The sequence below is a fragment of the Amphibalanus amphitrite genome, unplaced genomic scaffold, assembly GCF_019059575.1.
Source record: "Amphibalanus amphitrite isolate SeventyFive unplaced genomic scaffold, NRLGWU_Aamphi_draft 001684F_arrow, whole genome shotgun sequence".
In the NCBI taxonomy this organism is placed as follows: domain Eukaryota; kingdom Metazoa; phylum Arthropoda; class Thecostraca; order Balanomorpha; family Balanidae; genus Amphibalanus; species Amphibalanus amphitrite.
The window spans coordinates 51,230-72,948 of record NW_024883177.1 but is presented as its reverse complement, the minus strand read 5'-3'; the positions used below and the strand labels follow the sequence as shown (position 1 = coordinate 72,948).

General features: G+C 49.1%; 1 long non-coding RNA gene across 1 annotated transcript; it reads right to left on the bottom strand.

Annotated features, from left to right (window-relative positions):
* Positions 1-619: 619 nt before the first annotated feature.
* On the bottom strand, positions 620-1,609 carry LOC122374624. Its single transcript, XR_006255258.1, has 3 exons — positions 1,411-1,609; positions 1,037-1,130; positions 620-747 (listed from the first exon to the last, which is right to left on the bottom strand). It is a non-coding gene; the product is annotated as an uncharacterized LOC122374624 (long non-coding RNA).
* Positions 1,610-21,719: the final 20,110 nt, after the last annotated feature.

Sequence of the window (21,719 nt, the reverse complement as noted above, 5' to 3'; positions counted from 1 at the left end):
AATTTCAAGTGGGGGGGGGGGGGCACCTGCCTCCCCAAAAGTATACAAAGTTACGCCCCTGACAATGAGGGGCTATGTGGATACCTAGAGGGGCGGCACCATTATATTGGTGGGTTCCTCTGACACTTCGAAGGGCGTCACTGACACTATAAGGGGCGGCACTAACACTTTAAGGGACAGCAGCATCATTTTGAGGGGCGCCACCAACTTGTTGACGGGCAGCACCATCACATTCAGGGGCGGCATCATCTTCTTGAGGGGCGGCATCATCTGCTTGATGGGGCGGCTCCATCACAATGAGGGGCTATGTGGATGCCCAGAGGGGCGGCACCATTATATTGGTGGGTTCCTCTGACACTTCGAAGGGCGTCACTGACACTTTAAGGGGCGGCGCCAGCACTTTAAGGGGCGGCAGCATCATTTTGAGGGGCGCCACCGACTCGTTTGCGAGCAGCACCATCACATTCAGGGGCGCCACCGGCACTTTGAGGGCGGCACCATCACATTGAGGGGCGCCACCGATACTGAAAGGGGCGGCATCATCTTCTTGAGGGGCGGTATCATCACATTGAGGGGCTCCTCAGATGCTTAGAAGGGCGGCACCATTACATTGAGTGGGTCTACTAACAGATTTAGGGGCGGCACTGTCACATTGAGTTGCGGGATCATCACTTTCTGTTCGCACGCCGTTTGCAGAGACGGGGAGTTGTCGTCGAACGGGCTGTATTTACTGCCGTGGTGCCGTAACTGCACACGAACAAAAGAAAACATCTCAGTTTCGGTCATGTCCACCACATTCATGACGTCATACAATATTTCTATCATGAATCGTTACTTATCATACAAATACAATTTCCCTTTGTTTATATCTTATCTGACGCGTTTCAAATATATTGTTTACTAGGTAACTTTCGTATCTTATCTCGGAACACCTTTAAATACAAAAATGCAAACACTTTCAGTCGCAGTGACAAGTGATGATTGTATACAATTTCTTACAGATAATGGCAGTCTAAATCCCCAGTTCAGTTCATACCGACAAGTTTTGCCTCCCATGCGAAGTCTCAGCGTGCAAAACGGGTTCTTGGTCGCACCAACTTCGACCTCGTATAAGCGCCATTAGCACAACGCTGAAATGCACACAAAAGAGGAAAATATATCACAACTGTACCGATATACCATATCGTAATCGAATAACACACAACTATCAGAATTATCGCTCAATATGCGTTTGTGGTCGATCGACAAGCTCAACAAAAAACTATCCACAAATTTGGCGCAGCGCCAGATTGCCTTCGCAGCATCGCCATTTCCTTTTATCATGTGAAGCTGCTTAATAATCAACACATATCGAAATGACACACTTACAAGCTACATACAAACCAATACCTGTATCGAAATATCACTCACCCGTTGATATTCTACATAAAAACAAACACAAAGGCACAGACCACTGACGAACCGGCCATTCGTCTGCATTCGTCCCCCACGTGAGCCGGCCGAGCGCCGCGCAGCGGCCGTGACCTTCACAAGGTTCGGCCTTCAGCCGGTTCTGAGTAGAGCTGCCGCTTTACAGAAACACGAGAGCGCCGGTGCGCCGACGAGGCGGCGCCAACACTTTCTATAGACGGCTGCTTCACTTTAAGAGGCGGCATTATCATTTCGGAGGCCAGCAGCATCACTATGAATGACGGCGCCTACTGTTAACGCCAGACCCCTTGAAACCCTAATTTTTCGCGATTGTTTTTTAATGCGCGGAAGAATTTCAACCATATTTAGGAAATAGCTGTTTCAAGACCTGCCGAAACTTTTTCTTCAAATACGTTTTGTTGTCACTTAAATGTTTGTGGCACTTGTCATTGACTCGTAATGTTAACTGTTTTTCCATACTGGATAGAGGCTTTCCTACGTCATATGACATTAGGCTCCGCCCACGGCTGCGGCATTGACCCGTGCCCATCAGCGACCTCTGTACAAACGACACCCCTGCCATCTGTAAAGGACTATGCATTTCGCTGACGCTTCACGTGCTATGTATCAATTGCAGCAGACGGTCAAGTAAATGTTAAGCTCTTGTTGACTCTCGTATATAGGACCAAGAGGCCATCACTCCTCAACCTACTATTCACACATGCTTCGAACAAACGTTAAAGATTCCTAACAAATACGATGCTCGATGTAGGATATATGTATGTTTGAAATACGAGCGAGCCTTATGATGTGAAGCGAAGGTAATTAATTAATTATTACGTTGTTCGATGGTTGCATAGCGATGTACAAATCAGCAACTACTTGATGACATCCGAAATCCCATTATCACATTAGTTATCTGCAACGCCATAGGCTTTAAATACCTACAGGTGAATATTTCCTAACCTTATGTCAGGTATATGCCATCTGCCCGTCATTTGCAGCTTATGAAAAATAAAACAAATATCAGCCGTCAGCGAACCTATCAGCATTGTACAGTATATCTAAAAAGTATGTCCCCTGGTTTGACTCTCCCACAGGAGACGAATCGGTAACTTGGCTGAATCCCAGTTGCGGCACCCGGCCGCCAGGGTCGCTACCGCGCGAGCGGCCTTGACCGCTCGCATGTCATTGGCAGTTCGGTCCCTCCCCATCTATACCGAGGTGGGGAGGGGAGAAGAGGGGAAGAGAGGGGAGGGAGCGGCTTTCGCTCGGCACTGGGCGATACCTGGCTGACCCCTCGCTCCCTCGCTGACCTTTGTCCTGCCCTCAGGCGAAGACCGACTTCCTGGCCTGTAGCGGCCCAGCGGAAAACCGAGCTCGCGGGGCGCGACTCCATTGGCCCAATCTTATAAATGGAATGCTGTCGTAGGGGAGAGTGGGGTAAGATGCCCAGGGTGGGAAAGACGCCCCACCCCCTCTAGCGGGGGAAACAAAGAATCGAACCTAGAAATTAATGTTCTTAGCGTAAAGCGGAAGCCTGCCTTGTTAACTGCACAAAAATTTGCGAAGCTCAGTTGGGCAACGGCTGGTTGGTGATTGCATGTTTTTATTTGCTGCTTTCAAAAAATATTTTGGTGTCAAAACATTGTAAATATCTAAGAAGGAAGATATTTTTTTGCGTCCCTTGCTATAGTCGTGATACATTAACATGCGTGTACTGTGTCCCAAACAGTTGGTTTCAGGGTGTAGTTTTATGGCTAACAAATTGTGCTGATTTAATGTTACTTCGGTACCTTGGGGTAAGATGCCCCCTGTCCTGATGGGGAAAGACGCCCCCCTAAATCCGTAGACTGTCCTTCAAGCAGCCCGTCAAATAATTTATTACAGACTTGTGATGAGAGACAAAAGCCGATCTGGGACTATTGAGAGTCCGGTACGGTCCGGTGCTCCCCATGCCGGTCTCTCGGCCCACTTGGCGACTTTTTGGGCGGCATCTGACTCTGAGAGCCCTCACAACGGCCTCTGTAGGCCCCATTATTGCCTCCAGGGCCCCTCACGACATCCTTTGAGGGCTCCCACGTTGCCTCCACAGGCCGCGCTGGCATCTGAGGTCCCCACGATGGGCTCGAGGGCCCTCAAGCATCATGAAGACCTATAAGGGCCCCACAGTGGTCTTCGAACGCCACCACGGAGGCTTGTTTGGCCACGCTGGACTATGATGGCCCTAACGATGACCTCTGAAGCCCCTTACGACTACTTTTGAGGGCCCTTACGATGACGTTTGGTGTCTACTGCAGGCTCGAAGGGACTACTGATTCGTTCAGGCGATTCACGTGCCTATTTATGTCACGTATAGTGCAGGGGGGCATCTTACCCAACGCCAGGGGGCGTCTTTCTCACCCTGTGGGGTAAGATGCCCCCTTTCACTTCTTCAGGAAAATGCTTAATAGCAAAAAAAGTTATCATATTTCAGGCACAAAAGTGTGATATTTTTGGAGAAAAATGATGTCGGCTTCCGTTGAAACTCCAAGTTTTGGCTTTCCGATCGTCATTTTCGAATAATATATGACAAAGTAAAACCCTGGGCATCTTTCCCCACTCTCCCCTATTCACGGCATTAGATAATATTAATAGTGATACCAGCAGTGGATGTGGTAAAATACAGTCCAAAAGAAACGAAAGCACACGATTCGTGCATAATGCGCCCTCCCATTCAAATAAGCCCGCCCACTTCGATAGATGGTGTAGTTTCTTAGGGCGTAAAAGATGCAAAACACTACCGATTTTTTTTTAAGCTCGGCCACTGGGACCGACAATATACAATTGACTGAAATGCATGAAAACCATTTTGCATTTAGGTAATAGCCGTTTTCTGCACCCAAACTTTAGCCAGTGACACCCTGTCCATTCTAAAGCGTTTATAAGATTGGTCCCAACACCCGATTTTATATGAGGAAGTCGTTTAAAAAGCATCTTATTTCTAACGAATTTATTATTATGGCCACTTTTACAGGACGTCTATAGAGCTTTGACTTTCACATTTCTTCCTCGTTCAGGAGAAACGTTTTAACTCTCACCGGACCTTCAGGTTTTCTGAATACCGAGGGGACGTTGGGGGTTGGAAGTGAGGAAACAACCCCCTTCGCCGATTCGCTCCTAATTGAGCTAGAGCCTCACGAAAGAAACGATCGTGTGCGCCGTTACGAAATGCAGCGATTGGTCTCCGATTTAAGGACCAGGGTCAGCCAATGACTTCGGAGGTCAGGTCAAGTGGCCTAAGGCACAGGTTCGGTTTTTGGTAAATAACTTCGCTAAAAATGATCGCAGATCCGCGATTTTAGCAGCATCGTGTTTGTCTAGCTCAGGCGTGTCGAATGGTATACTTTTTCTTCGGGTGAGATCAACTTAACCCTCGCCCGTATAGAGGGGGGGGGTCGAACGGACCCCTCCCTCGGTTTTTCGCGAATAACTCGCGTAAAAAGCGGCCGATCGCGACGAAACTTTCAGTACCCTCGCGTTAATCAATTTTACACCCACCCTGAAATTGTCATGACCCTGACCTTAATGACCTTTGACCTGCAACCTACTTTTCGAGACCATGTTTGGCCGGAATCGCGATTCGGCGTATGTCGGCTCGCATTAGCGGCGCGTTTGCAGTCTTTTCGTGGTTTTAAGCGTTCAAACATGGGATATGATCTTGCTTCCATGTATTAGGGTGGGTGTCAAGGTCACCGGAAAGTCAGGTCAGGTCATTGACCTATGATGACCTCGGTTCACTTTTTCGAGTTTTACATGTTTCTAGGCCAGTTTTAGGAGCTGAATTCGAATTTAGCAGCCATATGAACATTTACGAAGTAGTTTTGGTGCCCTCGTAACATGTTGCGAAGCTGTCAGAGGCGGTTGCCACCTACTACGAATACCCTTACTGGTTGACCTGACCTGACCTGACCCGACCTGGCTTAAATGCATGAAGACATCATCTGTGATCAAAACTAACATGATATTCGTGATCAGCACCCTGAAAACCCCATAGCAGCCACGCTTTACGACTTTCTAACAGGTCCCGATTTCCCAGACTTTTGGGTCATTGACCTGACCTGGAAAGTCAACCGATGACCTAGCCCTCGCCCGTATTGGTGTTTTTCCAGCCGCGAACGTATAAGGGGGGGGGGGGGGTCCGTTGGACCCCCCCTTGCCGTTTCGCCCCTGATCGAGCTAGAGCTTCGCGGAAAAAACGAGCGTGTTGCCCGTGACGAGAGGAAGCCGATGATACCCAATTTTAAGGTCCTAGGTCATTGGTTGACCTTGCAGGTCAGGTCAATGACCCCAAAGGCGGGAAAATCGGGACCTGTTAGAACGTCGTAAAGTGTGACTGCTATGGGGTTTTTCGGGGTGCTGATCACGAATATCATGTTAGTTTTGATCACAGATGATGTCTTCATGTATTTAGGCCAGTTCGGGTCAGGTCAGGTCAGGTCAACCAGTAAGGTATTCGTAGTAGGTGGCAACCGCCTCTGACAGCTTCGTAACATGTTACGAAGGCACCAAAACTACTTCGTAAATGTTCATATGGTTGCTAAATTCGAATTCAGCTCCAAAAACTGGCCTAGAAACATGTAAAACTCGAAAAAGTGAACCGAGGTCATCAAAGGTCAATGACCTGACTTGACCTTCAGGTGACCTTGACACCCACCCTAATGCATGGGGGCAACATGATATCACATGTTTGAACGCTTGAAACCACGAAAAGACTGCAAACGCGCGGCTAATGCGAGCCGACATACGCCGAATCGCGATTCCAGCCAAACATGGTCTCGAAAAGTAGGTCACAGGTCAAAGGTCATTTGGGTCAGGGTCATGAAATTTTCAGGGTAGGTGTAAAATTGTTGAACGCGAGGGTACTGAAAGTTTCGTCGCGATCGGCCGCTTATTACGCGAGTTATTCGCGAAAAACCATGGGGGGGGTCCGTTCGACCCCCCCCCCTATACGGGCGAGGGCTAGGACCTTAAAATTGGGTATCATCGACTTCTCTCGTCACGGCCAACACGCTCGTTTTTTTCCGCGAAGCTCTAGCTCGATCAGGGGCGAAACGGCAAGGGGGGGGGGGGTTCCAACGGACCCTTATACGTTTGAGGCTGGAAAAACACCAATACGGGCGAGAGTTAAGGTGTTAACCTCGGGTCAAGGTCAGGTCACAGCCCGTCAGGTCACGAAGCTGGTCTAAGGAGGTCATGTTGCATATCAATCGATTCGGCAGGTCTTTTCATGTCCATTAGTGGCTTTATCGACTCGGTAGCTTTAGTTGATCGGGAGTTATTGACGAAAAACTGATAGCCTTAGTAACGTGATAAATGACGTCACGCAAGATCAACAAAGCAAAATTGAAGCATCAGACCTTGCAAGGAGCGCATGAAATCACGATTCCGTGTGCTTGAGAATTTGAGATAGTTGTATATCATTTCCGGACCAAACTAGCAATTTCCATATTCCCCTGACTTTTAATGGTGAGAGACTGACCTGATCTCAGGCGACCCCTCAGAAAATCCTAGATATACATTTATACAAGTTGTGAGACCTCTCGATCATACTATAAGATCCTGTAGGTAAGTTTCATCTCCCTATGAAAGCTCTGCACTGAGGGTGTTGCGAAGTTGGAACATTTTAGCAGAGTCCTAAAATGTTCATTTTAGGACAGTTTAGGACAGTTTCACACAGTTCATTTTAGGACTGCTCATTTATGACGTCATAGATCAGTGACCTGACTTGACTTAAAAATGCGGTTGGCGTAAAAAAAATCCGACTTATCAAATCCCGACTAAAAAGAATCGACTTATAATCCGGTTAATCAAATCCCGACCATGTTTTTGCCTGGCCATTAACCCGCGCCCTGATGGGGGGGGGCCATTTTGGCCCCCCCTGTGGTTTTTCTTAAATAGCGAGAAAACGGCGGCGCGCAGCGCCGCCAAATTTTGGGTACCTTACCGGGCATCAATTTGACACCTTCACACAAAATTTCAAGTCACAGGTCACCTCAGGTCAGGAGTTATTGAGGTCAAACTGAGGTCATGTTCGAGCAAAATTGAGCAAAAAACATGACATCTTAAACGCTCACCAATTCTACAGTTAACAAGCAATTTTAAAGTTCTTTATGTGGTTGTGTAGAGAAAAGACGGCGCTACAAAACTGCTATCTCGGATTTTCAAAATTTTGGGATTTTGACCCCCAAAAATCAAAAAAATTGATTTTTTCAGAAAAACTCAAAAAATTTCCAAAAAGTTTTCGAATTTCGAAAAAAAAACGGAATATGTGTGATAGTCCCTGCGCTCTTCGATATACATACCAAATTTTAGATCGATACCTCTTTTTTGGCCAAGTTATAGCGAAAAAAAATGTTAAAAATTGATGACGTCAAATTTTTGAACTCAATTTTTAGCAATTTTAGACCTCTTAGCGCAAAACGGAGACCACCATTGAACTCCCCGTGACGAGCTGCATCGAATCGATACCCATTTTATGCAAAAATATCAACTTTGAAATTTGACCTAATTTGACCTGACCTTGACCTGACCTTGACCAAAACGTGACCTAAGCTGGCCCTTAAGTCTGTCTGACCCACATAATCGCATTTGTCATGTAAAATGGACCATAAAACATGTATCACACGACACTTTCATATTGTGACCCCCCAGTGGCCTGACCTCTGTGACCTGACCTGGTATCAGTGACCTCAAATAGCAAAATATGTGTTTGAAGAACATTTCTCCATCGATGATTTTCAATGAAATGCATTTTACTCGATTTTACAACGCATTTCTTGAAATGCCTGTAAACGGTGAAAATTCGACCTTTGACCTGACCTGTGACGTCATCGGTTTGACCGAGGTCAATGAAATTGGGTCACAAGGTAGTTCCCCGCTGGGGCTATTCAACACCGTTTACCGCTTGTCGCTATGTTGCGTGGTTCTCGAGATCTGAGGGGGGGGGGGCACATGGCCCCCTCCCCCATCAGACCGCGTTGCTCGGCAGAGCCCAACGGGGCGCGGGTTAATGTTCTAGCCTTACAGGTGATTGTTTGAACGCGGAAGATGCTGAATCTTGGTTAACCCCATACTTATCGTATGATAAAGAACGTCAGTGTTAGAAAGTTAATTAACAATTTTATTTAGGATAGTTTAATTCAAGTGGGTATAATCCGACTTGACAATTTACTAGGAGGGTTTTGCAGCGCTATTAGTTCGGCATTTAATTATAAATGATTGCTAATTTCGATCCGGATATCGTTATTCAATGCTGGCCTTTGCGTCCTCAGAAAAGTTGTTTATAGTCATGAAGGCTTGCATTGACTTTCCATTTTTCTTTCTTTCCATTTTTTTTCCATTTTACTTTCCATTTTCAGCACCATTATTCGCCATATGTTGACCAGATGTTTTGCTTCAGCTCTCCCCTGAATCCTTTGGCTTAGACCTGGCGTATCACCCGTGCATCGCAAGACGCACCTACCACACACAAGTTCATGATCCCCACGAACCCACATCAGCGTCCGTTCGCTTGGCGTGTGACCCCTTGACCTTTGGCCGCGACAACTGCCAGCTTGCTGGAGCACCCCTCCCTACATGCGCTACCCCGCCCGCTGCCATCCCTCCCCCCCCCCCGGGGTCGTGTCACGAAGGTTCGAGCTTACGCTACTACCGGCCGCTGCGCAGCTGTCACCTAGCGCTTGGGAATGTGTGGTCTGGTGCGGATTCAGCCAACTACCGGCTCGCGACACCAGCGCCACGTAGTGGCGACGGTACATTCTTTTTAGACACACTGTACAAGCAATGCGCATTGAGCATTTATGGCTCCTCAGTCATCATGTCGCTCTTTGGGCACTGTCAGACAAGACGCTACGCACAACTCCGCCGGCTTTCGGCACCGCTCGACCGTCCCCGCTCCCCGCCACAGCGCGAGTACCGCGCGTCGGCCCGAAACCGCCGCAGGCCAAGACCAGGGGCGTAACTTTGTATACTTTTGGGGGGGGGGGGCAGGTGCCCCCCAACTTGAAATTCTGCCACCCCAACATCCCGTTTGCCCCCCCCCCCCAACTTTGGTGGGCGCCCCTTGGCCCAAAAGGCGCCCTCACGGGCCAGGGTCGTAACCACGCTCAACAGATCGTGGTGAGAAAAAAACTGCAATAGGAGCGCCATCCCTCAGGGGGGGGGGGGGGCGCCATGGCCTATGAGCTTGGGACGCTCTGAGGCCATGGAGCGCCTACATGCGAGAGAGGGGCGCCTATGAACTCCATATGGGTGCCTCAATGCAAAAGAGGGGCGCCTGTGATGGCAATAGGGGCGCCTGCATGCGAAAGAGGGGCACCCTATTGGTCTCTGAGGCCCTTAGGGGTGCCTCTTAGACCTATGATAGTATAGGGGCGACCACGTGCAAAAGGGGCGCCAAGGAAGGCCATAGTGGCGCCCCCATACGAAAGAGGGGCGACTGCATCATGTATGCCAAATAGGGATGCCTTTGAGGCCCATTTTAGAAAGAGGACCTCAAAGGAGCGCCTCAATGGGAAAAAGGGGCGCCGGTGAGGTCTATAGGGGCGCCTCTGTTAGCCATATGGGCCGTTACATGCGAAAGAGGGGCACCTATGAGGCTTAATGGGGCGCCTCCATGCAAAAAGGGTAGGTCGTTTGTGTAAAGTTTTTGAGGGACGGTATGCCGTTTGCGGCAAATAAATACTTAGCTAAGTAGCGTGCCCCATTCGTTAACATGCGCCCCTCAAGCCAAAGTTGGTGCCCCTCTGACTACACTTACGTCTTAAATCATCCCTTTTGCTAATAATGGCGACCCTCGCACCACAGAGTGGCGCCCTTCCGTGTATCAATGCGACCATTGAGGTAGTTGAAGTGCCCCTCTGACAAGTACCTTATGCCATCATCCTTGCTAGAATAGCGCCCCCAGTCCGCAGGCTGCCGATTGGCTCCTGAAGGCGCCCTCGTGCCAGTTTTGGTGCCCCTCTGCACTGAGTAATGAAATGTATGTGGCACTCGCACAGTGAGGCGCGTACCGATTTTAAGAGCGCTACTCGAGTCATAACCATCGCCCCTCTACGTATACCTAGAGGGGCCTGGATGCCATATAACACACTATAATGTGTTATGGCATCCCTGCTGCTAAAAGGGCACACTTGCTATAAGGCTAGCGCCTCAACGGCTCATACAAGCACTCTGCAAGCCAAAGTTAGCGCCCTTCTGACTTATATCATTTCTTTTGCAAAGTAGGGGAGAGTGGGGTAATTTGGCCGGTGGTGTAAATTGGCCGCCCCCACCTGTACGAAAGCTGATAAAAGTGAATGAAATAACTTTAGTCTCTATTCATTTGTCATCGGCAGAATTAACTCGAGAACAAATATCAAAACTTTCCCCCTCTTAGTTTTATTCAAAATTAATGAAAGGTGAATTACGTTAGAAAATGGTAACTTTTACTTCCGTTTAAAAATTTGTATAACATGTAGTATTTGGGCTGTAAACGAATTAAAACATTATAGCGCCATTTTTGAGGGTGTTCAGCGGCTCCAAGAGCAATTTCATCTAGTTCTGTACAGCCATGACGACTTTATAGACAAAAAATTTCAGAATGGCAATGTGGGGTTATTTGGCCGGGACTAGCGGGGCAACTTGGCCGGTGCGCTCAGAGTCACTATGCTGGGACGGCCGAGTTGTCATGGTTAATTATACCATAAAGGACATAATTCATGACCAACTTTGACTACCTTGATGCCATATTTCCTATTGGACAGCTGTAAGGGCATGTGACGTCATCAAAGGTTACCTAACGCTTTTTTGCTAATAAATACTTACAGAAAAAAGATACAGCCGCGCAAATGGTCTCATTGTGTTCAGCTCGTCAAGGCGCATCGAATGATATACATGATGACCTTGAACTCACGTAACCTTGAGGTCAAGCGACCTGAGGTAACGAGACCTGAAGCCAACCTTGATCTTGACCTTGACCTCTCGAGGTCAACACATACATGTTTCGATGCGGAATGACGAGAGAATTACGATGGTGTTTTTTGTTTTGTCCTAACTTGATTACTTCAAAAGTTATTCGTAAAAAACTGTCATCGCATCTAGAGCCGCTATTTTGACTATTTTCGACCCCTGTGACGGGTGAGTCAACCTCCAAAATGCTTCAAATGCGTCGTAGGACACGCGTCATTGCTGAATGTGAAGCTGACTCGCCTATAACAAAAATCATGGCCTCAAACTAACACCGGCCAAATTGCCCCACACCCCCGGCCAAATAACCCTGCTAGTGGGGCAATTTGGCCGCTTTGCAGACCTTTGTAATCCGCCACAATTTCAATATCAGTAGTTACTTAATCATTTCAAGTTTACTGTCCAAGAAAGTAAAATGTATGCCACACCTGTCCGCATTGAGAAAATGCAGAAATGTGTTGTCGATTTTTAGTTACATCGTTTTCTAAAAAAAAAGCGGCCAAATTACCCCACTCTCCCCTACGACGTCGCCTCTCGTTGGACAGGGTGGCACTGGCGCCCCACCAGTTTATCGGCGCGCCTTTAGCCACATGAACCGCTCCTCTGGTCAATGCGGTCAATACCTAATGCCATCGCTGCAGCTAGAACGGCGCCCCTATTTCGGTGCTAGAACAGCGCCCCTCGAGGCTCTTTTGACGCCCTTCTTCAGTGCGTAATGACATTTACATATGTGGTGAAGAGCGGCGCCGCCGCCCTTGGCGCTGAGTGGCGCCCCACTATTTATTAATGCGCCCAGCTACAGTCTTTGAAATCGTCCCTCCGGGAAATGTGTTATTATCTTTGCGGTAAAACGGCACACTTAGCTAGTTGGAGAGCCTCATCGGTCAATAAAAGCGCCTCTCGAGCCAATCTCGACTATAATAGATATTAGGTAACCCCTTTGCCTAGTCTCCATGACCTATACTAACATCTTTAACTACACTAGTGTCTAATGTCGTTTCTTATGTTAGGCGCGGTGCCCCGCGCCCGTCAGGGTGGCGCCTCAACAGTTAATTAACGTGCCCCATGAGGCAGTTGAAGCGCCCACTCTCCAATACCTTGTCATTGCTGTTCCCAGAACGGCGCATCCTGACGGACGTACCATTGGTCCCTCCCAGAGGGAACTCTCGAGCAAGATTTGGCACACCCCTCTCGGAAGTGCATAGTGACATTTCTGTGTTTTAGAACGGCGCATGGTGCTCCACCTACTCATCAAAGTCTCAGCATGATTCTATAGCCCGTCCAATTCTGAAACCTCCGGTTTTGTTCTGCTCCGATGGGATACCCGGTCGGTAAATAATGACCCGGGGAAGCACCCTCCGCCGCCTCCTTTTCAGAATTTGGTCATTTATTTCTCACAGAAAATCTCCTCTGTTAACACGCGCAGTGGAAGGGGGGGGGGGCGGATTTCGCCCACCCCTCCTGTTTTTCGCCAATAACTCGCGCCGCAAACATAATATTAATGTGAAATTTCGGCTACTTGTCCAGAATTGAATTGCGGATCTTCTCGTGCAAGAAATAAGAAAATCGGTTCACAATTTTTCTAGTAATAGCGGTGTAAAGTCAAACATCCGCGGCGGCGCGGCTGCCGGCGCTAACCGTTACGCGCCGCCTGAATTGTAGACTGTGCCGGGGCGGGACGGTTCCGTCTTTACATCGCGCTCCTTACCGCTGATTATATTAGATTCGCGTCAAATTCGGTGAGAAGACTGAGAAATGTACAGGCAATCATATGGTCAAAGAATTTTGAAAATCGGCCGGTAACAATTCGAGTTATGAGTGTGTAAACACAAAATTGTGATTGCCGCGTTTCCCGCGTCGGCCGATCCCGCTTCAGCCGGCGACATCTTACCCTTAGCAGGCTTCTAACTGCCATATTTATTGTTGGATTATCTAGAAATTCACCTTACATACTCACAAATGTTTTTTTTTCGTATAGTGAAAGAAAAAAGAAAATCGGCCGGTAACTTTTTGAGTTATCGGCGTGTAAACGCAAAAAAGTCGCTAATATGGCAGATTTGACCACATTTGACCTCATTTGACCTTGAAGATATTGACCTAGGGTCATGAAATTCACACACAACAGAGTTCTCCATGGGCCCCACCTACCCTCCAAATTTCGTCTTTCTAGCTCCAGTGGGAGCTGAGATCTTAGGGGGGCGACATCCGCCCCCCTTCCACTGGGCGTAGTACTCGCAACCCTTCCACTGCGCGTGTTAAAATAATGGGGAAATGCGCGTTTTCTCAGCGTGCGTGCCACGTACCACACCCGGCACCCACGTGATTTAAGATTGGGGAAGGCACCGACCAATAACGTCATCTTACACCCCGTGCAGATTTAGACCTTTTGTAACGCAGATGCGCTACATTTTTCATCTTTCATGCGGAATTGCAAGCTGTGTCACAAGCTGAAACATAGCCATCTGCGAGCGCCACACAGACACGGTCAGCCGGCTAAATCGGCTGTGATACCCGATCTCCGTCCCAGCCGGCGCCCACAGAAACGGCGCAGCCGGCTTTGACAAACAGGGTCCCCTATAGATGACCACCCCGCTTCATGAGAACCCGGATTTGAAGTCGACAAATAGCATACCGAAACGCGCCATTCGGCCCGTCTCGAACCATTTATCAGTTTAACCTTTGGAAAACAAGACAATGTCCCACGCTCGGCACCCCGCCAGAAGAGAAGAACAAGGAGAGGGGAGTGCAGACCGGCCCTGATTTGAACCAAAACAAGAAAGGGGAGCGGGGACCGACCCGGTTTGTACGAAAACAGGATGAAATAGAACTCGGTCGCCAACGACAAAATATAGGACATCTGGCCGGAGCTGGCTTCAAAAACAAGGGGAGCGGAGGGCCAGCCCCGCCACCTGGCGCCCCAGACGCCGTGATCGCCGGCGGCGAATTCCACCCGACCGCTGCGTGAAAGGGTGTGACTGCCATGGCCGGGGGTGCCGAACTTCAGCAAATCACGAACGTTTGAAGGCGGAGCCAAACGCACTTTCTGAGAATGGAGGACGAAGATTGGACAAGGAGATGCTGCCCGGCCCTCTGAAGTATGACGTCATCAAAAGTATAAGTTGATGAAACGGAACTGGAAGGCTCTGGCTCTCTCTCGGACGACGGATTCTGGGCTGGCACTCTCTCGGTTCACGTCTCTCGTCTGGCATCGCGGACAGCCCACGAGACCTCCACGGCTGGACACCACGGCGCCGGCGGCGGCTCTGGCCGCCGGGCTGGGCGCTGGACGGACACGGCCATCATGTCAGCGACTCCATCTCAAATAAGGTCACGGTGATCACGGGCGTGCACCTAATCCCCAAATCCTTGGAATAATCACTTCCCCCTCGTTACTGCTATGTGAGCCACATTATATTCCTCTTCTTTTTTTGTGCCGTCCCGCAATATTTCGGGCCATTCATTTCTAGGTAGTTTAATTGAACAATTCGATTCTGTCAGCTATTTAAAATGTACGAGTGTCTGTTGTCGTAAGACGCGTGCCGGCGTGGACTCTCGTCCGGCGTCCCATGGTGATTAAGGCGGACGGAGGGAGGGGATTATGCACCGTGGGGAGTCGGGAAAGGGACGGGCGACTGTGTACCGCACCGCGCGGCTTGTGCGGCTCAGTTGATGGGCGGCCTGGGCCCAGAATCTTTCCTTTAAATTTGACGTGCAAGGGAATTCAAGGTGTTGCGTCGGAGTATGTAAATAAATGGGACTTGTAAATATTGAAATACGAGTGTGAGTAGTGCTGAAGGGGCAGGGATCGGAGGATGGAGCATAAAAGGCCATATGCTAACCCACAGTCAGGAAAGAGGTCGTTTCCAAGGTGTCTGGCCAGAGTAATTTACAACGATCAGTTCTCTTGATCTGTTGATTTTACACAGTGCACAAAGCGATTATACACAACACATGCAGGACCTCCCTAGCCTAACCGATACTGGAGCTTCTCCGGTTGACTCCTAAGTGCCCTTGCCAGTGGATTTCCTGGCACTCCATCCTCCCCAAATCATCCCACGGTCCAACAATAGCGATTACACACAACACCCACAGGACCTCCCTAGCCAAACCGATACTGGAGCTTCTCCGGTTGACTTCTAAGTGCCCTTGCCAGTCGATTTCCTGGCACTCCATCCTCCCCAAATTATCCCACGGTCCAAACAATAGCGATTCCACACAATACACACAGGACCTCCCTAGCCTGACCGATACTGGAGCTCCTCCGGTTGACTCCTAAGTGCCCTTGCCAGTGGATTTCCTGGCACTCCATCCTCCCCCAAATTATCCCACGGTCCAACAATAGCGATTATACACAACACACACAGGACCTCCCTAGCCTAGCCGATACTGGAGCTTCTCCGGTTGACTCCTAAGTGCCCTTGCCAGTGGATTTCCTGGCACTCCATCCTCCCCAAATTATCCCACGGTCCAAACAATAGCGATTACACACAACACATACAGGACCTCCCTAGCCCAACCGATACTGGAGCTTCTCCGGTTGACTCCCAAGTGCCCTTGCCAGCGGATTTCCTGGCACTCCACTAATCAATTTACCAACGCCCCGCATACAAGCAACACGCTTAGACCCTGTTGCACACCAAATATATGTAATTGTATTCTACATGGACACTGCAATGGATGGAACCGGGGAGATAGATGGTGCACGTCACGCCCCTGTGCGTGGAGAATCCACCGGCGCGGCCATGGGTTAGGAGGGAGATGAGACGCGAGTGAAAGGGAGGAGGACTGTACAAATAGATAAATCGGGTTTCCCGAATGACGCTAAACTCGGACAGACCCCACTAGATATGAGGCCTCGATTGAGTAAGCCCTGGATGCGTGCAATAAGTCGCGAAATTAAACGTGAGGATGAAGGCGAGTCGGGCACAGACCGCCGAGGAGGGTTTCAAGAAATGTTACCCGGTCAGCCTCGTGTCCTGGCTCGGAGGGGACGACGGGCTGTAGTCTGTCTAACCTCTGGCTAGCGGGACACGGGACCAGTGGCCCGATTGTTCCGGCCCAGGGTAGGCCTGGGTGATAATTAAGGTCACGTGGGCCGTCGCCTGGGATGTGTATCGGCGGGTGGACCGCCGCGAGATGACGGTGTTCCGTCTCGGATTAACAGCCTCGGAGGCTGGGCAGATTTTAGGCTGCCGGGCTGGCCCGGAAGCCCTGAACTATGACTGGAGCGAGATGCGGTCATCAGTATCACGGATGGACCTTAGTTACCCAGCCCGGTTTCAAAAAGATAGGTAGGCCCGCTATCGGTCCCTCAAGTGGTCGGCGCGGGACGTCATTTGAAGAGCGACATAGATAGTTTCGGAGGTGGTTAGGACCCCGGGCGTCTTAGCGAGGGAATCGTATGCCGCCGGAAGAGTAATGCCCCGCGAAGGAACGTATAATGCCGCAAGACGGGGGTGAACATTAGATACCGAGCATTCGAGTCGGGTGATCGCAGTCAGACGGTGCTGGCCACCCGCAGTCAGTCGAGTAGCTCCGGCCATGCTCTGGTCCTTTCGAATAGGTCTGTGACGACAGCTTAACTACCAGCCACGGATAGATAGGGCTTTGGACACCTATGTGCTGGTAGTCGACGATGTGTGTTGAGTGCAGGATGTCCCCGAGTGGACCTGCGTGCGTGGAAGACGCGTGTCGTCTTTGTAGTTAGCCGACGAGAGCTAACCCTTTTTAGGTCGCCGGGTTGGCCCGGAAACCCTGAACTATGGCTGGTGCGAGATGCGGTCATTAGTATCACGGACGGACTTTAGTTACCCAACCCGGCTTTCAAATTTTAGATACGTCCGCCGCGGAAAGCCCGGGCTACTGAGTGCCCTGCGAGCTCTAGCTCCGGAACCGTGGGCTGGAGTGTGTTAGAGATGCTGACTGACCACTGGCAGCAGAAGGTAGGTCCACACGTGAGTGGCAGTAAGACAAGGGCTGCATACGTTGTTGCAAAGGTTTACCGGCCCATGCTGTAAGTCCATTGTTCGCTCAACAACCTGTGTGCGTGTGTGTTTATTATTTGTGTGTAGGTAGTTCGGCATGGTCTTGGACCCGCTATAAGTCGCGAAATTCAAGGGCGGAGTGCCGAAATCTGTGGTGGTTCGTATAATCTATTCGTGTAGCGTGAGCATTATGAAGCGTTTGTCTGATGTACGGAGCATTGTGGTTATGAAGGGATAACGGTTAATGAAATTTAAGGCCAATGACTCAATAACGACTTGCGCACGCCTTAGCACCACCGGGGAAGTTAGGCAAAGAGGGAGGGATCGGAGACGGCTAACTCTGATAATTATGAGGTATAACTGGACGTATGACAGAAGTGAGAAGGGATGCACGAGTGGAAGTATGATTGTTGTGTATATCCGGTGGGAGATAGCCCTCAGCTAGGAAGGGCGCTGTTGTTTGAGAGTGGGACTTTTTGTTAAATAGAGTTGATTTTCTATACCAATATGATCGAGGGTAATTGATTATCATTTATCATTATCTCCCATTCCCTAACCCTGGCCTATGTGTTTCCGATGATTGATCGCCCCGGAGAATGTAAAGACAGAGTCGGGACGAGTTCGCGAGGGGCTGAACCGAGAAGGGCTTTTACGAGTAGAAGCGCACCGACTAGGACGATTTTAACACCCCCACTCGAGCCAGCCCACCTGCTGAGAAGCGAATGCCCGGTTAGCCCCGCAACGGCGAAACCCCGCTACACTTTCGTCACCATTCACCAACCGTTTGTCATAGTTCATATCTACAGGAAATCATGGGAAACATGAAATATGAGCTATCAACGTTTCATAAACGTGCACCTTGTCGCGTTTACGTCCTGCATAATCGTTTTTTATCTCGTTTTTTTTTTTTTTTAATCGGCTGCTTTCTCATTTTTCGGGTCATTTCATTCCATCTGTTCATCCTTTTTAGAAGCACTACGGACTACCATGTTCGTTAGAGTGTAATAGGGCGTCACTACTATCAGTAGCGGCGGAGCACCTTCAATTAACCCGCGCCGGGCCGGTGCTCCGAGATTCCGCGCCGGGCAGGGGGGTGTCTGAACACCCTCCCTTCTAACTCGGCTCCTGGGCCAGGTAGCGACACGTGGTAAGCGGCAATCGAAAGAACGTCCAAAATAAAGACGAAAACACTTCGGTCATGTTTTGGGTCAGGTCAAAGGTCAGGTCACCAGAGGTCACCAAAGGTAAAATGTTGATTATTTCAACATTTTGGAAACTGCCAACGGTTATCTCGGGAACCGATAGAGCTACAGCGCCGCAGAAGAGCGCATTCGATAGCCCTTTTACAGACCTTTCTGAGAGGTGTTCTCAGATTTTACCTCAGGTCAACAGTTTAGCCTCCAGAGGGCAAAAACTCCAAAAATAGCCGTTTTTATTAAAAACGCTTTTCGGCAATAACTTTTGACCAAAAAGAGCCATGACATTACCTTTGCCAGCATCGTGTTCCTCTCGTCGAGACGCGTCGAATGAACTATAATTTGACTTTGAAGGTCAACTTGAAAATTTGACCTCAGGGCAATGTCATGACCTGACCGGAAAAGGTCATGTTGCATATCAGTCGATCCGCAACGTCGAGTCGAACACATCTAAGGCGTTTTCAGCGCTCTAGCACGCCTCTATCAGAAGTTATTAGCGAAAAAACTGTCAGATTCTGTTCGTGACCTGAGATGACCTCGGGGACATAACGAGGGTTCACAGTTGCCATTTTCCGGTTCAGTGTGCCAATTTTACCTACATCTCGATGTTTGAGAGTGTCTAGAATAGCGTTCGTGCAAAACAGACGCTTTTCAATTTGCTCCCATTGACTTATAATGGAGAGGCCGCAAAATTGACCTGACTTTAGGTCACTGATATCAAAATTCCGAGATATACATCTTATAGATAATGTTGCTCTAATCAATCGCTGAAAGTTTCAAGGCAATCGTTCAGTCGGTGTAGCTATGACCAGCATTTTTTTGTGAGGTGAGGTCACTTGGCGTGACCTGGTGACCTGACCTAAGGCGACCTGAGTCTGTAATTTTCATAACATGTGCGGAAAAGATGCACGAACAGGTGTGCGCCGCCGTTTTTGAGATATCTGCGAAATACCGCAAGGGGGTGTTCAAACACCCCCCCCGGCCCGGCGCGGGTTAAGGGGGGGGGGGGACTGCCGACTTTTGGTCCCATTCTTTCCATGCAACGCCATAGGGCTAATGTTAAAATGCCTAAATCAAAGAGGGGCACGGTGCCCCGGTGCCCTCCCTGTTCCGCCGCCTATGACTACTATGGTAATTCCACAACTCGCCCGCGGTTGCTGACCCCCAAATTGCTTTCAAAATGTGCTTGGTTTCAAAAAATTTCCGCACCTTCGGCGCGCCACTGCGGAAGCAAAATGCTGCAACACAACGTGCCAAAAGACAACGGCACAAAATACAATGTGTTTGGTAAACGTAAAAATGTTGCCGTAAACTGAATTAGGACTAATTCGTAGAAAGACACGGGGAGGCGCCCTAATGCTCTTAAAAAGGCGCCCCTAACAGCAGTGCCCCCCAACAAAAAAAAGTTAAGCCCCTGGCCAAGACCACAGAGGCGGGGCTTAGCTGTGACGTCATAACGTATCACAGACTGACTGGTGATAGCCCCTACACACCGGCTGAAAATCTTGCTCGAAATATAACATTAGGGTAGCCTGGGGCAAGACGCCCCAGATAATTCATTTTGCTACATAACTTTTGTCCTACATCACCTGGAAGGCCAAATTTGTGCTCAATGCGTTCTTTGGACATTTTACTTTAAATTCCACCCCTCAAATTCATTCACTCATGATCGGACTCCAAGCTAGGAAGTGATTTGTGAAGCAACTGCAAATGGGGCATTTTGCCCCAACCCCAGGGCAAAACGCCCCACGGCCCGGGGCAAGAAGCCCCATACTCTAGGTTAAAGATTAAACATGCTAGTTGACCAAATCTTATATGAGAGGTCCGTTAGACCTTGGGAGGCACGGCACTGAAGTTAGCACCTTCCATCCTATCAGGTGTTCAGCTATGACACTATTGTATGAGCAGGTTTTTCACCTGCCGTATAAGGCCAAATAATAAATTATTGCCATGCAACGTCAACCAAATACTTCCTTTGCCATCCGGTTGCTGAGAAAACTACACATAAATGCATAGAAACTTACTGTTTGCCAGCTACCGAACATTAGGAAATGGGTAGTACGAACAACACATGAGGCAAAACGCCCCATGGGGCTTTTTGCCCCGCGACCTACTGGGGCGTTTTACCCCATCACGTAGTTCGGTCAGAAAACAACGCCTTGCACTCCATCAAGACATAATTTAACAGGAACCAACCCGGCATTATAAGCGTTAGATAATAGTTGTTCAAAATACATAAAAGTCGTTAACCTGATGTGGACCATAAAAGAACGCCATGATGCATAACCTGACAACAAAACATAAAAATCACTCCAAAAACACATTTTTGGCTATATCTCCCTAAGGAGTCATCACAATTTCTTTCCAGTCTGGTCATATAATGATCATATAGTGCACGTTTTAATAGAAGAGAGAATATTTCCCCAGATCCTTGCCAGTTCCGAGAAACATCGGTGAGGCGTTTTACCTCGGCGGGGCGACTTGCCCCGGTCTACCCTACGAGTCAATGAGAAGTGCCTGAAATAAAGAAATAGCGACAAAATATCTAAATTGTAAAAGTTTCGGCAGGTCTTGAAGCGGCCATGTCCTGAGTTTGGTTGAAATTCTTCCACGCATTAAAGAATAATCGCGAAAAATTAGGGTCTCAAGGAGTCTGGCGTTAACAGTAGCCTGCATGTGCGTGCTGCATCCAGGCACGTAGCTAGGATTTGGCCAAGGGAGGGGCGGAGGAATCCCGGGGGCCTCCTTTCTACAGGGGGCCTCCTCCCTAAAGGGGCCTCCTTTCTACAGAGGGTCTCATGCCTACACAATTACATATACAACATAATGCAATTACTTTTGTTCAGCTTTCATATGGCAAGCGCACTGGTATGTTTCTTTATTCTTACCGCTGCAGGCTGCAGCGGTAAGAAACATACGCATATCACAAGTCTCCGAGTGGCATGATAACGGGCAAAAAAAAAAAAAAAAAACTCGGGCGCCGGCGGCGGCCGGACCGCAGCAGGAGGGGGAGGATCTGCGAGGAATGGGAGGATACTGGATGACGGTCAGAGTAACACTTGGTGTATTATCATATATCGTTCAAGCGCTTAACCGTATTCCGGGCGGGCTCTGAAAGACTCTGAATCGGGCGGGGGCCTTT